The sequence below is a fragment of the Hippoglossus stenolepis genome, chromosome 9 (genome assembly GCF_022539355.2).
Source record: "Hippoglossus stenolepis isolate QCI-W04-F060 chromosome 9, HSTE1.2, whole genome shotgun sequence".
Classification (NCBI taxonomy): Eukaryota; Metazoa; Chordata; class Actinopteri; order Pleuronectiformes; family Pleuronectidae; genus Hippoglossus; species Hippoglossus stenolepis.
This window is the reverse complement of record NC_061491.1, coordinates 2,896,677-2,907,579: the sequence shown is the minus strand read 5'-3', so window position 1 is coordinate 2,907,579 and position 10,903 is coordinate 2,896,677. Positions and strand designations below refer to the sequence as shown.

The 10,903-nt window shown below is 40.0% G+C and overlaps 1 long non-coding RNA gene across 1 annotated transcript; it reads right to left on the bottom strand.

Annotated features, from left to right (window-relative positions):
* Nucleotides 1-796: 796 nt before the first annotated feature.
* On the bottom strand, nt 797-10,624 carry LOC124852357. The gene is made up of 3 exons (XR_007032944.1): nt 10,476-10,624; nt 10,311-10,355; nt 797-1,167 (listed from the first exon to the last, which is right to left on the bottom strand). It is a non-coding gene; the product is annotated as an uncharacterized LOC124852357 (long non-coding RNA).
* Between the last annotated feature and the right edge of the window lie 279 nt (nt 10,625-10,903).

Sequence of the window (10,903 nt, the reverse complement as noted above, 5' to 3'; positions counted from 1 at the left end):
ACTCTCAGAGACATTGCATGCTGATTGGCTGATGTGGCTCACCAGGGACTGCACATGATTGGAGATGCCCTTCAGGGAAACTCCCTCAGATATCTCCAGGGACAGGGCACACAGCTCTGTGATTAACACCTGGGCATGCTGCAGAGTGCTCAGAGATGGAGGAGCACTGATCCATTCATCAAACAGGAGTTTGTCCAGGGCTGACAGGATGCTGCCCAGCTGGTCAGCACTCAGCTGAACCAGACTGAGGTCTGACACCGGGATGCTGCATTTTGATGAAAGAGTTTCCAGAAGATCATCATAATCAGATTTGTACTTTGCATCAAACTCATCCAGATGGCTTATTAGAACGTGTCGCTTGGACACAAGTTCCTCTTTTATGGTGCTCTCTTCATGCTCTTCCGCTTGCCTTTGTGATTCCTCAAGCCTTTGATTCAGTTCTTCTTGTCTCCTCTTTTCAGCCTCTTGAGCCTCTCTCTTTCTCTCCTCTTCTTTTCTCTGCTCCTCTCTCTTTCTCTCTTCTTCTCTGCTCCTCTTTTCTCTTTCTTGTCTCTGATGCCTCTTTCTCTCCTCTTCTTTCTCTGCCTCTCTTTCTCTCTTCTTGTCTCTGCTGCCTCTCTTTCTCTCCTTTTCTTTCTCTGCTCCTCTCTTTCTCTCCTCTTCTTGTCTCTGATGCCTCTCTTCTCTCTTCTTTCTCTGTTCTCTTCTTCTCTCTTTCTCCCCTCTTTCTCTCCTCTTCTTGTCTCTGCTGCTCTCTCTTTCTCTCCTTTTCTTTTCTCTCTCTCTGTCTCTCCTCTTCTTGTCTCTGCTGCTCTCTCTTTCTCTCCTCTTCTTTTCTCTCCTCCTCTCTCTTTCTCTCTTCTTCTCTCCTCCTCTCCTCCTCTCTCTGCCTTTGTTCCTCATCTCTGATTGGCTTATAAAAACAATGTTGGCAATGGTATCGATTATCGTAACCGACTGGTTTGTAGTATTCGCCTCCATTGAAGACATAAACATATTGGCCATGGAGAGTAGTTTTGTACAAATTGTCAAAAGAATGGCACGGAGGCAAGACTTTATCACATACACAGCATCTCAGGCTGTTGCCCATGTTACTCTCTGATGGTACGTTCCCCATTTTTTATTAATTTCTCAGTAGCTAAGCAATGAAGTGTGACCAGATAATTCCTGAAAGATAAAAGAAATACACAAACACATACAATTTAATGACTACCAACAACTATTTGTATAAAATTGAACTTAATTCATCTTATCAACTTCACACTTGTTATGTGTGTTGTTATTTTCCTAGGGAAGGGCAGTGTCGAATTTATGCATACACAGTATGTTCAATTTCAATAAAAATGTAATAAACAGGTGACCAGTGCACTGTAGCAGTCAGTGGGGACGGGGCAGTGGGCCTGAGTCTGAGGACCGAGTTGAACGTGTCCTCTTTTACATCCTCAGAACAAATTCAACAGCAGTTGGCAAATGGGTTAAATTGTGAGTCTAAATTGCTACCAGATTATTTGATAATTTTTTTTCATCATTCACAAACCATTTCAGACCATTCAGTTTCATTTTTTGAAAAACATTGACTATCAAATCTTCATTGCAGATAAACGAGGTAGGATGAACACAGTTTTTTAAACTTCACTCTGCCCCATAGACTGCTTATAAAAAGCTATGCACAAGCCATTGTACTGGCAGATTTTGCATTTGTGTAATGTTTAATAGAAGAACAGATATGTATTTCGAAGAATGTATGAACAGATGTGTTTCTGTGACTTAACTAAAGTTTACGAGAGTTGCTCAGGGGACTATAACTGTTTATGGTTTCCCCCTCTGGGCAAATGGTGACGGCAGGGGTTACTTAGTGTGTTTGATATAGATGGGTGAGGGGATCCTGTATTGTATACAGGACTGGGGTCTTTTGTCTTGTAAACGAAGATAAGTGATCTCGGAGACACATTGTCTCACACCAGAAGGCACACCAGGGGTTTGGGACAGAGATAGAGACAGGATGTCTACCCACCCTGGACAGACAGTGAAGAAGATGAGGAACTTCTTCTTCCTCGCAGGGAGGGGCTTCTTCTTGTATAACTGAAGTAATTCTACTCTTCTCTGTGCTCATTCCATACACGTTACACTAGGTGGCTGTGTGGGGTGAGCCCACCTGCAGGTGTTAGAATTGAACTTTCCGAGAGACAATGTATAGTTGTGTATTATTAAAGAGAAATTGGCACCACACCATCCAGCACACAAACATTAAAAAGTAACAGGATAATGTTTGAGGAGGACTCACTAATGACGAGGAACAGACCAAGTACACAGCCCATTCCAAACAGGATTAAAACAGGTACTGTGTTAGTAATGGTGAAACGTGCAGCATCGAGCACTCTTATAAAGAGCGACTTCCCTTTATCATTAATTTTCAAGAATATTCTCCATTTCTAATCCAGCCAAGAGATTGAAAGCTTTTCCCAGCCTTTTAGTGTTATTGCTAACGGACCTTCAAATGTCACAGAATTAAAAACAGATACAGTTTCCACTGCCAACAGAGACAAAGCTGCTGTTGTGGATATCACTTGTAGTACTTAGGTTCTTTAACAATTTTTTACCTTTTATGTCAGGATATCCTAAGAATCCTACTGACATGACCAGCATGGTTAGTAGGCTACATTTATTAATGAATAGACATCAATATGGAAGTTATTGGACTGACAAAATATTTGCTTGCATTGATTTTATGGACTCAAAAATATCAAAGTCGTTATGGACTTAAAAGTGAATACAGATTTAGGACAACAACCGCCCTCAGCTATTATTGTGCTATCATTAAGACTAACGCTGTAATTAAAATATGTACATGGAATATTAGAGGCATACATAATACATTTTTTTGGGGGGGGGGTTTAACATTTCCGAAGGCCAATGATCAAATAACAGAGTTTAACATAACAATGGAGGAAATAACTAATATTAAGTTAATGATTGATTGATGCTGGTTGTGTTTAGTGTATTCATATGAACTGTGTGTTAATGCCTGCAAACCCATTCTCCCTCAGTGTAATATCAAAATGGAAGAGAGTTGTATTTATTCTTCACACTTGATACTGATACTGCAGTTAAAATATGGACCCAGCCAAGAGTCACGCCTTCTGTTATGTTTTGTTATTTTAACTGACATATTTTATTCAGTAAAATCCTTTATTTAGTAAAATATTACTACTTTAAAAATCATACTCAGACAATGATTAAATACGCAAATATCCTACAAGTAGGATAGCAGTAAAAATATTTATTTACAGTTACATTATGACAGTCAAGATATTTGATATAGTTATCATATGATAGTAAAATACTTGATGTAGTTTAAGAACCACAGTATTAGTGTTTAATGTGCTTATCAAGTATCAAGCAAAATCATTGTATGCAAATGTATTTGATGTAGCTGCAGTATGACAGTAAAAGTACTTTAGCACTTTAAGTATGATGAGATAAGTAAGCTACTTTATGTAGTTAAAAAAGAACAGTAAAAGTATTTCATGTGGTTAGAATATCACAGTAAAATAATTTAATGAAGTATGACAATAAAAGTATTTTGTAAAGTTAAAATATTAAATTTTTTAAATGACAATAAAAGTTTATTTAATGTATGGCAATAATAATATTTAATCTACTTAAATGATCAAAGTGAATGTATTTAATGTAGTTAAAATATGACAGTAATGGTACTAGATTTTCTTAGAATATTAGAGTAAAGGTATTTAATGTTGCTAAAATAGACAGTATAAGTACTTTAATGGAGTGAAAATATTACGATAAAGTATTTAATGTAGTTTGATGAACACAATAACAGTGTTTAATGTAACTAGATATCACAGTTAAGGTCCTAAACATAGGTAAAATATTAAAGTAAATGTAATTTATGTGGTTAAAATATCACAGTAAAAGTATTTCATGTATTTAGAGTAAGACAATAGCAATATCTAATGTAGTTACAATATAACATTAGGAGTATTTATCATAGTAAATGTGTGGCTTTAAAAATAGTTAAAGGTAGGGCTCGAATTTGTTTCTGAAAACGTCTCCATTTTATTTGTGGAAATCCTCTTCACATCCCGACAGTCGTCAATAAAATAAAATAAAAAAGATTTTAGACAGAAGCTAGTGTCTGTGGCCCTCACAGGACCAATCATTTGGACCAAATGAAATGATTGGTGGGCGTGTCTGTCTGTCACTAACCAACCAGCCTACCCGTGCTCTCACTGCACATGACCAGAGTCTTCACAAGCCAGACAGACATACAACGCTGAAGCAGAGTTTATAGTCAGAAATTTGCGTGTGAGTCAAAGAATCGTTGGATTCTAGTAGTAGTCAGTCAGTGCAGGTTCATATGTTTTATGGCGTAGCTTTGATGAAAGGACCGATTGAAGGGGAATGTATGTGTAACCTGTTCTTGCCAAGATTACCAACCCTATCTTTAACTGATCAAAGTAAACATATTTCATGTGGTTAAAGAACCAATGCAAACCTAGGGCTACGTTGTAGCACTAACGGGCCCGAGCACAGACATTTTCAAGCCTGTTGCGGTTAGTGGAGAGAGCGATCATTGAAGAAGCGCACGTCTCCGCGTTGCATGTGTTTTGCGCACTGCGGCAAGGATAAACGCTTCACTTCCTGCGTCTGTCACGCGATGTCGATCCTTTCCTGCTAATTGCTCATTACGGTCCACGCTATCAAATAGCACATCACACTGTGAAAATTTTATGTAAATCGAATGATATTTGTAAAACAAAGCTTACTTCCTTTTGCCAGTAGGTGGCGCAATCACTATTATTACGTACAGACTAATACATCTGTTCAAGTAGGGGCTCTGATGTAGCGTGAGCAATTTTGTGTCAATTGGACAATGTTACAACAACTTCATTATCACACTGATCAGTAGGTGGCGCTATGTCCCTGAACTAATATTAATATATGGATGTGTTCAGGTCAGGATTGTGATCATAGGTCAGTAGTTCGGAGCCGGTTGGATACTGCAGGGTGGATTTACAAAGTACTTCCTGTTTCATGGCGAATCAGTAGGTGGCGCTATGACACTGAGGAAATATTGACACATAGAGCTGTTCAGGCTTGGTCTCTGATTGTGAGACAGAAGTTTGGCAGTGATAGGACAATGCACACTGTAGTTATGACAACATCGTCTCCTTTGGCGAAGGATGATCCTTCGCCGCACCTCAATGTTTACACGGTTTGAGGAAATGTCACAATTCTGACCATGGTCCAATGACTTGACTGAGCTCTTTTGAGCTGTATATTGTAAAGCAGCCAGGAGCAGTTCATCAAAGTATAAAACATGTCACTTCCTGTTGCCAGCAGGTGGCGCTGTGATTTTAAGTCATGATTTCTGTGTAGATGTCATCAGGCCGGGACTCTTGTCTTACATGTCTAGTTTGGACTCGATTGGACAAAATATGTCCGAGATACAGAACCTCATGTTTTGATGGGGTGTAATCAAACTTTGAGGCAACGCCACGGTCACACCGTGTGAAGAAAAATCGATCTTTGAGTTAGTTTTTATCTCCATCTTGTTTAAATGACACTCATCTCAATATGAAGTTGATCTGATGAAAGCCCTACGACAAGTTCGTCAAAGTAAAAATGTGAAAAATGTGAAAAATGGCCACTAAAGCCAAAATGGCGGACTTCCTGTTTGGTCTAGCATATCTATCCAAGAGACTTATTTGTTTGTTATGAAAAGACACATGTCCCCATCGATTTTTGTAGATGTCGGCCAATCGTAGTGCTGGGGCTGCCCTTTAGGGGGCGCTAGTCAGTTATTTTGCCATGCCCATTCCTCAAAACCATATGAATGTCTGCAGGGGGGGGGGTCTGTTGCTACACAAATGTAGTTTGAGGAAGGTTGAACCTCGAACACCGAATTTATAGCCATTTCGTGTGTCATGGCGAGTTGATGAACTTTGACGCCACGCCACTATTATGGCGTTTGACGAAAAGTCACAGTAATCTTATGCCTTCGTTATCAATGTCTTGAGACCCGTTTGATACAGTTTGACATGGTTGCAGTCAGTAGATGAGGAGGAATACTTCCAAGTGTAAGACGTTCCAAAAACAAGACATTTCCTGTTGCCACCAGGGGGCGCTGTGATTTTAAGTCACGATTTCTGTGTAGATGTCATCAGGCCGGGACTCTTGTCGAGGGTAGTTTAGATCTCCATCTTGTTGTGATGACACTCACCTCAATTTGAAGTTGATCTGATGAAAGCTCTACGACAAGTTCGTCAAAGTAAAAATGTGGAATATGGCCAAAATGGCCACTAAATCCAAAATGGCGGTCTTCCTGTTGCGTTTTTCCCTAGGGGAAACCTAGGGGCTGCGTTCCAGGTGGGACATGGTATTTGTGTATCACAGTTCGGGCCTACATGTGTAGTCAAAAACCTAAAGCCACATGTCCTTTGTTCTGGAGAAAACCAGAGCCTCCAGAACTCAGTCTCCCAGGGTGCCTCAACGTCACACAGAGGTGTGAAAAACACCCAGAGACACAAGGGTCAACCACTATTGGTCACTCTGGGCCCCATGACCTATGAGGTCACCAAGCCAATATAAGGCCAGGTCTCCCTTTCTTCACTCTCTTTCCGTCCACCTCTTCAAGAGGAGCACACCGCTCTTTCCACGAATCCTCTCAGAGGAGAAGGGTGGCGGTCCAGCTCACTCTTTCAACTCAAATCACCTTCACGGAGGAGAGTTGCAGCTTCCAGCTCATCTCACCAAGGAAACCTCCTCGCAATCCAAGCTCTACCAACCTTCGAGCAGCGACGCGATGTCCTGCAGGAGAACTTCAACCAGCAACTGAGCTGCACAGCCCAACAGAACCACGAAGGCAGGAGCCACAAAAACCAGCAAGACGACTTCACAGAATTTCGAACAGCACAGCAACTTTTTTTCCCTTTCCATGGACGGGTAACACAACTGGGCTTAATAATCATACTAGGCTAAGCAAAGACTGTTTATTCGATTCCTTGTGATGTTTATAAGTTTGATTTGTGTTGCTGTGATATTTTGGTTACCAGTTATTTGAAAGTTAATGTTAGTTATGCTCTTCAGTCTTTCCTTGCATGCAGCTAGTAACTTTCTCTAATTTGGCACCAACACAGACACACGCATATCTCAGCACACATCTCTCTGCATGTCGTAAACATTCCAAAGGAGAGTCTGTTATCTCTAGAGTGGCCAGCCGCCATTTTGGAAGCACGCTGACTCACACATACACACACACACACGCATACTCACATACATATCTTTATTTAGTAAGTACACCGTTAGTAATTTGTGTTTTTATACTTTATTATGTTCATAATAAATGTTTTTCTTTCACAAATGTTTTTTCATTAATGTTGCATAAGTGAATTTTGCCAACCTCTACACTGTCAAGAACTCTATATCCTTCAACCTTGCTAACTATCTATATGGTAATTTTGGTTGTAGTTATTAATTGAATTGTTAATCAGAGTTCCAAATTTGTCATTAGTACTTTTATGAGACTTAATCAATGAATTGACTATCTTTTCCCTTCCTTTGAAGGGTGGTGCCCCGAGGTAACTTTAATCAATTAAAGTTCTTATTTAATATAAATATTTTTAATATTAATATTCAATATTTTATTTTGATAACCAAATTTATTGAATGCCGAAAGGCACACCATTTTATGGTATCACGTTTAATGCATTATTGCACAACACTATTATTACCTACAGACAGTGTTGTGCATGAACAAGTTCAAAAGAACGCGTTCATTGAACACGTTCATTTTTATGAGAACGATGAACTGAACGCAACTTAATGACAAATAATGAATTTGAACGGTGAACACGTTCATATTATCTGAGGTCTAGCTAAAACGTTACGGAATGTTTTCCTTCTCCTGAGGAGAGACGCTGTCTAAATCGAATGCTTGCACCATGTCGTTGCTCAGTGTCCGTAAAATTTCTGCGATGCAGCCTAACCTAAACCAACTAACTCGACTTCGCACTACGTTACCCATGATTCATCGCACACACATGTAGTCCAAACAAGCAACGTATTCCAAGACAACAGCTCTCGGTCTCATATAAAAATGGCAAGTGAAAGCAGAGACGCAGACTCAGCGACTACATCCGATGCACCTTAATATTATTTGCGGGATTTTTACACACTGTCTGATAAAGATTCCGACAGTAAAAATCTCACCTTTCTGTGCAAATTGTGTCATCCTGCGCTGGAAAAGCAAGTCCGGACGTCAGCCTCATCCGCATCTAATTTAAAACGGCATGTGGAGCTGAAGCATCCAGCTAGCCTAAAAGGTTATCTCCAAGTAATTGAAAGTCAAAAAAAGACCAACACCCCCTGCCAACAGCCCCAAATGACCCAAACCACATTGTCTGCAGCCTTCAAGGCACAAACTCGTGCAGGGTATGAATAAATAAACAATAGTGATGGATAAAGTTTTCTTTAAAAAACAAGTTAAGTCTTTCATTCTCACTTTCCACCTTAAAACTATGAAATGAACTGAACTATGAACTAGTTCTGAATTTAAATGGTGAACTATGAACGTGAACTATTCATGTTTACTTGTATGAACTGAACTTTGAACTAGTTCATGAGAGGTGTGAACTTGCACAACACTGCCTACAGACTAATAGATCTGTTCAAGTAGGGGCTCTGATGTAGCGTGAGCAATTTTGTGTCAATTGGACAATGACAACTTAATTTTCACACTGATCAGTAGGTGGCGCTATGACCCTGAACTAATATTAATATATGGATGTGTTCAGGTCAGGATTGTGATCATAGGGCAGTAGTTCGGAGCCGGTTGGATAATGCAGATTGGATTTACAAAGTACTTCCTGTTTTATGGCGAATCAGTAGGTGGCGCTATGACAGTGAGGAAATATTGACACATAGAGCTGTTCAGGCTTGGTCTCTGATCATGAGACAGAAGTTTGGTGGTGATAGGACAATGCACAGTGGAGTTATGACTAAATCGCCTCCTTTGGCGAATGATGAACCTTCGCCGCACCTCAATGTTTACACAGTTAGAGGAAATGTCACAATTCTGACCATGGTCCAATGACTTGACTGAGCTCTTTTGAGCTGTATATTGTAAAGCAGCCAGGAGCAGTTCATTAAAGTAAAAACATGTCACTTCCTGTAGCCAGCAGGTGGCGCTGTGATTTTAAGTCAAGATTTCTGTGTAGATGTCACCAAGCCGGGACTCTTGTCTTACATGTCTAGTTTGGACTCGATTGGAACAAATATGTCAGAGATACAGAACCTCATGTTTTGATGGCGTGTAATCAAACTTTGACACCACGCCACGGTCACACCATGTGACGAAAAATTGAAATTCCAGGTAGTTTTCATCTCCATCTTGTTGAGATGAGATGCACCTCAATATGAAGTTGATCTGATTAAAGCCCTGGTACAAGTACGTCAAAGTAAAAATGTGGAAAATAGCCAATATGGCCACTAAAGTCAAAATGGCGGGCTTCCTGTTGCTTTTTTCCAATTGCACCTCCGACCTTTTTTGTTTGTCTGGTCATGATACACCTGGGCTACGATTTTTGTGAAGATCGGCGAAAGCTAACTGAGGGGCTTTTCCTTAGATGGCGCTGTTGAGGCATTTTTCCAAGCCCATTTCAAATTACTCCAGAATACAATAACTTTTTGGGGTTTTGAATTCCCTGCAAACTTTGGTAACGATTTGAGCATGTCTAGGCCCTGAAAAAGGCCCAAAAGGGAAATACAAATCCTTCGAAATACAATAGGGCCTCCCACCGTCGGTGCTCGGGCCCTAATAAGAAAAATCCTTACAATTTCAATAGGGCCTCCCACCGTTCGGTGCTCGGGCCCAAATTAAATCATTGCGCTGTGATGTGTCTCCTGTGACTGATTTCTGATTTTGGCTGACATGATCTGATACACTTGGATAGACAGTTATTGGAATGAGCACAGTGCTGCTGATATTTGTACCGTTAACCACTACTTGTTGAGACCTGTCCTGTAAGGGGCTTTTATCCAAAGCATATAATTGTTAACATCTCGACTCTGTCTAAACATATGCTGCACATAATTCAACGCCATGATCCCCTGACATATGACATGACATCTATCTTGGACATCTAAGTCTTGGCTAGTGTCCAAATACATTAATCACAATAATCACAATCACACAAAACAATTCATATGTAAACAAAACAGTTTGTAATAAGTTCACTGGGAAGCATGCAGCTCAAAATACATTTTCCAGAATAAAATCATGTACTTACTGTCAATGACGTTTGCAGCCAACACTGAAGCTCATGAACTCCTTTCTGAGTGAGACAGAAGCACACAGAACAGACACAGCTGTATCAGACAAATACTCCAGACAATAATACCATACAAACAATAAGATACAGTGAAATGAAAAACATTATCTGTAAGCTTCATACCTCCTCCAGAGACAAGTGTGAGTCTCAGACCCACCTGTTCAAATGTACCTGACTTATATACTGTTGACCAAACCTTAATGGGGTGGTTAATGGGTCGGACTTATAGTGTGATGGAAAATTCCACTGATCAATGTCTTACTACTGTGAAGAATGTCTTACTACTGTTTTGACTGTTTTCTGTGCACTTAGCTGATACAACATCAATGTCTTCCACCTGCTGTTGACCTTTGTGCAACTGTGTGCTGGATTTGATTCTCCTTTTTTTTTATAACAGTGATGCCAGACAGCAGACGGTCCTGTCTGCTTTCTGTTTTGTTTCCTGTTTATCACATTGTATAAAAACCTTCCTTTTTAACTTCTCCTTGTTGCACTCTGAGCCATGTTGCTGACTGTGTAACCCTCTGCAGAGCTAATAATTAAAACTCTAA